This window comes from Dioscorea cayenensis, chromosome 7, assembly GCF_009730915.1.
Source record: "Dioscorea cayenensis subsp. rotundata cultivar TDr96_F1 chromosome 7, TDr96_F1_v2_PseudoChromosome.rev07_lg8_w22 25.fasta, whole genome shotgun sequence".
In the NCBI taxonomy this organism is placed as follows: Eukaryota; Viridiplantae; Streptophyta; class Magnoliopsida; order Dioscoreales; family Dioscoreaceae; genus Dioscorea; species Dioscorea cayenensis.
In genome coordinates, this window is record NC_052477.1 from 26877991 (window position 1) to 26883990 (window position 6000).

Sequence of the window (6000 nt, forward strand, 5' to 3'; positions counted from 1 at the left end):
TCATTGACCCACAGACTGATCTGATCAACTCTGACTATGGACCATGGATGTTGGTTTCTTGGCGGCGGAGATGAGCAAGGGGTCACGGCAGAGTCGCTAATTTGGGATCACGTGACTTGCATTCTGGCTCCAACTCATCAGATGTTTAGAGGGGAAACAACACAATTCCCATGGCCTGGCTCACCTGCCACGTGGCATTGCTAGTAGTAGGGGTTGTGGCGGTTATGTAGTTTCCAATGCCCATTTATCTATTCCAGATCATGATGGTTTGCCGCCAATTACTGTGGAAAAGACTCCACAATATCTATCAAATCCCTCCACTTCTTCACGTCCAATGGCTATTCCCCCTTGTCCCGTCCTCTAATGGAGTAGCTTTTACTCAAATGCCTTTTCCAAACCCCACCGTTCCACAACAAGTTTCCAAGGCTCTTTCACCTTTTCAAAATACTGTTAGTAGGGCCCAATATTCCAGAAATAGCCTTTCCTCTCTCAATCCTACCAATCAAAATCATTCACCTCCCGGATCCACGATTCTCTTACTCTCTCTTCTCAAGCCCTGCATAGCTTTGTCTGATAATAGCCATCGGATGCTGGTTGATAGAGTTTTTTATGCTATTTTGGGTTCTCAAGCTCCTTCTGGTAATACAGATCAAGATATAAGTGAATGGAGGGTTCAGAAGAAAATGATGATAGCCTAATTGACCCAGATGAACCCGATGATTCCATGACCCTTGACCAATGCCAAGATGGTCTTCGCAATGAGGCACTAGTCCGTAGAGTTCCTCAATAGCTTGACTCTTCTCACAAAAAGGGGAGAATGGAAAAAGGAGGGAGCCAGCGCTTAATCTCTTCGGTGCTTCAATGCTTCTTCTTGCTCTTTATCTTTATAATGTTTCAGGGAATCTCTTTATTCCTCTATCTCTCTATCATATTCTCATCTTTTTTTTATGGATTTAACTTGTATTTTATGTTGGAACTGTAGGGGACTTTCGGGATAGGATACCAATGCTCGAATCTTCTCTCTAATTAAAACTCATAAGCCGGTTGTTTGTTGCTTAGTGGAAACCAGGGCTGATGCCTCTCGCCTTGACCGCTTCTGCTCCAAGCTTCGTCGCCATTAGGATTGGGCTACGATCAAAGTCTTAAGTTTTTCAGGAGGGATCCTGGTGCTCTGGAAGAAACATTTAGGAAGAGTCACCTCGTTGGCAGCCTCTCGTCTTGCCCTTCATTTGGTAATTTCCCAGATTATAATAATGCTTGGATTCTCTCTGTGGTGTACAACTCTTGTAGAGTTTAGGCTCAAAGCCACCTTTGGGCTGAACTCTCAGGTATGGTTTCTTTAAATACCCCCTGGATTATTATTGGCGATTTTAATGCTATTACTCATATGCACGAACACAAAGGTGATTCTCATTATTACTACATTCGCAATGCCCACTATTTCTCTGCTTTTTATTTCTTCTAATAGTTTCCTGGATGTTAACTTCATGGGTGTTTGATTCACATGGTGTAATAATCAATCGGGTCAAGCCAAACATTGGGCTCGACTTGATCGTTGCCTTGTGAATTCCACCTGGACTGCCAATTTTGACACTTATGTAGTTAATCATCTTTCAAGAACGTTTTCAGACCATGCTCCCATCCTTCTTTTGCCACTCCTCATAGCTTTTCCAAAAATAAATTGTTTCATTTCAATAATTATTGGCTAGACCATCTTTCTTGTTATTTAATGGTTAAAGAAGCTTTAAACTTTCATTCTAATTCAAATCCCTTGCATGCTTTCTCCCATTTACTTGTCAGAACTAGGAGATTACTTATTCATTGGCGCTCTGTGAATGTGAATTCCGTTGAAACTGAACTTGATAAAGTTGAGATGGATATTTTCTCTACAGAAGCTCATGATATGTCTAATCCCTGGGATGACAACTCTCATTTTCATTTGATCTCTCTTTATAAAAAAATTTTCTGCTCTCCAGAGGCAAAATACCATTAAATGGGCCCAAAGATCTCGTATTTTCTTGGCTCACAATGGTTATTGCAATACTTTTCTCTTTCACAATTTTGTTCAAATGCAAAATCATTTCAATACTATCACCCATATTTCAGATTCTAATGGTAACGTGTCTTTATTGAATATTTTAGAAATCTGTGGATAGAACCTGCTCCCTCCAATTTATGGATGTCTTGCAGGCTCTTCCCAATGATTTACCTAGAATTTCAGATAATGAGGGCATGCTTCTTACTCGTGATATTACTAAACTAGAAATCCATCAAGCCCTTTTTCTCTTTGCCTTCTGATAAGAGTCCTGGGCCAGATGGCTTTAATGTTGAGTTTTATCGCTTTTTTTGGGATGATATTGGTGATCATCATTTTGATGTCATTCGTCATTTCTTTTCTAATTCAGTTTTGCCTTCTTCTTGGAATAAAACTTTCATTACCCTAATTCCCAAGAAGCCTAATCCCAATCTGGTTTCGATTTTCGTCCTATTTCTTTTTGTAACGTTTGCTATAAAATCATTTCTAATATCTTGGCCAATTGTCTTAAGCCTTTACTCCCTCATTTGATTAGCAGAGAATAGATGGCCTTTGTTTTTGGCAGGAACCCCTTTGATAATGTTATTGCACTTCAAGAAGTCTCTCACTCTATTAATAGAGACTTTAGACACCCCCCCCCCTAGGATGCTTATTAAAATAGATATAGAAAAGGCATATGATACTTCGAGGTGGAATGCAATTCTTGCCACTTTAACCAAAATGATCTTTCCTTCTATTTGGATAAATTGGATCTATTCTTGTGTTAATTCTACCTCTTTTTCTTTCCTCATTAATAAGAAACCTTCTCAATGGATCTCCTCCTCCAGGGGAATCTGTTAGGGTGACCTCCTCTCCTCCTATCTCTTCATTCTCGTCTCCCAAAACCTCTCTTCTATTCTCAACTTTGCTTTGATCAACAACATGATTCCTCGTTTCAATTTAAATCTTCAGGTTATAATCACCTTATGTATGCTAATGACCTCATCCTCATCTCCCTTTCTACCAGCAAAGTTGCTCAGAACATTAATCTTTGTCTTTCGATCTATCAGACTCTTACTGGTCAAAGGGCCAATAAAAATAAATCAGAGATTTTCTTTCCAGATCTCTTCAACAACATACTTAAGAGAAGCATAACCAATATACTTGCTTTTTAAGACTGGTTCTCTCCCTTTTTGTGTATCTTGGAGTGCTAATCTCCTCCAAGAAACTTTCAAACATTCATTTTGATTCCATGATTGATCGAGTTGAGAATTTAACTAAGGGATGGGATCACAATCACATTTCCCCAGCTGGCAGAACTACTTTGATCAACTCTTCTATCATGTCAATTCCCCTATACTACTTCTCTATTTACCCAATTCCTGACTCTATCTTAGATCAGATTTCCAAAATAGCCAAGCATTTCTTTTGGTCTAAAAGTGGCAATCGAAATGGTATTTGCTCAGTATCTTGGGATGATGTTACACTCAATAAGACTGAGGGGGGCCTCTCTATCATAAATCTACAGTTCTCTAAAATCTCCCTTATGTCCAAGAATGTCTTTAATTATCTTAATTCTACTAATCTCATTTGGGTGGACATTGTTCGGCTTAAGTATAGTAAGATCAGTTTTTGGACTGATCAAGTTCCTGCTAATTCTTCATGGTTTTTTAGGGGCCTTTTCAACGCTGCTTCTGTTCTCAAGCATTGTTTATGGGTGAAATCTGTGAATCCTGACAGTACTTCTTTCTTAAATGATTCTTGGCACAATGAAATCCCTATTGCGTTCAAGCCTACTTATTTTAATGTCTTTGGATCTTGAAAATCTCAGGATCTCAGATCTTCATATCAATGATTATTGGGATTTTGATAAGTTGCACACTATCTTTGGGAATCACTTGAACTCTCTTTTTCTGAATGATAGTGCTATAAATGTCAATATCCCTAATGTGTGGGTTTGGCTCCCTGATTCAAAAAACTTGAGAAATTCTGCTAAAGTTTATTCCTATCTGAACCTTAAAGCCGCAAAAGAGCATTCTTGGGAAGGTTGGACTCATCTTTGGAGGCTAAATGTTGCTCCCCAAGCTAAGCATTTTATTTGGGTCATGCTCAAGGGAAAAATCAAGACTCTTGAATACTTATACTCTTTGAACTTAGGTCCCCAAGCTTTATGCCCTATGTGTGGCCTCGACAGGGAAACCATTCAGTTATTTTTAATTTATGTCCTAAGGCTCAACTCATCTGGTCCAACATTAGTTCTATCATAAAGAAAAATATTTCCTTCCTGTCAGCCATTTCTTCTGGTTTATGGCTGTCAGCTTGCCTTGCTAACACCTCAGTTTTTATGACGTCAATTATTGCTGCAGTGTATGGTTTATGTGGAAAACTCATTGTAACTTGTTCTTTCAAAATGAACTGCCAAATTATTCTTTGATTGCTTGCAGAGTTTTTGCTCATGTAAAGGAATTTTCCACAAATCTTCCCCAACAAGGTAAGTGCATGATTCTTAATAATTTTTCATCAACTGATGGCCCTTTCTTATTCCTTGCAGGTATTAGGAGAGACAATTCTACTAATGGAGCAGCTGGCTTCATAATTTCAAACTATAACTCCTCAATTTTGATGCCTGGCTGCTGTCCAATTGCTAATACTTCAAGGATTGGCATTGATGCTAAAGCATTACTTATAGCTTTTCAAATCATTGTCAACAACCACTCAAGTCTTCAGCACATTTTCATTACCAGTAAAGACCTTCAAGTTGCTTTAAATTCTGAGGATTCAAGTTTTCATTGGCAAGTAGATCCGTGGGTCAAGCATATTAAGGATATTATTCATGACCTTGGAAATCCAGAAATTCATGTTATCCCCCATAATTGGAATGCAGCAACTCATAGAATGGCCATTCATGGTCTCAATCTTCATAGTCTCACATTGTTTCAACAAGGAAGAGAACTACCCCACTGGCTCATGAAGAGCCTCTCTTTTGGTGGCTTTTCTTTGTAACTTTCTTGTCTTCTAATTTTTTCTTTCCTCTTTGTTTTTATTTTGGACTGTTTGTTCTAGTTTTTTATTTTCAATAAATAGCCTTTTGACTCCCTTTTTCCCAAAAAAAAGATCAAAAGAAAGATCAAACTTGATCAATATGAAGAGCTTCTTGCAAGAATTCTCCACCAAGAATTTTGAGTGAGATCTAAAGCGATATCACAGTCTGATTGTCTTGCTCTAGCTCACCCTCTTTCTTTTCTTCTTCTTAGTTTCCTCTCACTATTAGCTTCCCCTCTCTCACTACAACAAAAAACGCGATTTGTGACACATTTTTGCGACACAATAAATCCAAAATGTGTCGCAGATTACAATTTGCAACATAATCTGCAACTCAGTAGAATCGTGCGCTTCGGGATGTTGCAAATTTCTTGCGACACTTTTAGTTAACGTGTTGCAAATTTACGATAAACAAATAAACGAAACTGCAAAATTTCATCGCACTTACAGTGTTTTGAGACATATTTGCAATTCAATTTGCATCGATATGCTGACATTATTTTTATGCACATTTTTGTGTCATGCAAATTGTGTTGCAAAATGTCGATATTTTTTTGCAAACAAAAACTTGCAATACATTTTGATTGTCGTAAAATTTTGTCGCAACTTTCATGTTGCGAACTCGTAGTAACAGTTTTTGCAACAAATCTTACAACACATTTATATTGTTGAATTGTGTCATGTAACTTGCAAAGTATAGTTGCAACTTTTTGAAGCATTTTTGCGATACATTTTTTATTTGTAGCAAAATTAATTATCTCATAACAAAAATCATGACACGATTTGTGATTATTTGTAATAATTTTTAAATATTTTTACAAACCTATTTTTAAACTCAAACTTTATAATCCTCAATAGTAACTTTATAATATTTTTGCAAAAATAATCATTCCGATTTATAAGTATTCAGAACAACAATTCAATACAAAATATAATAATCCAAA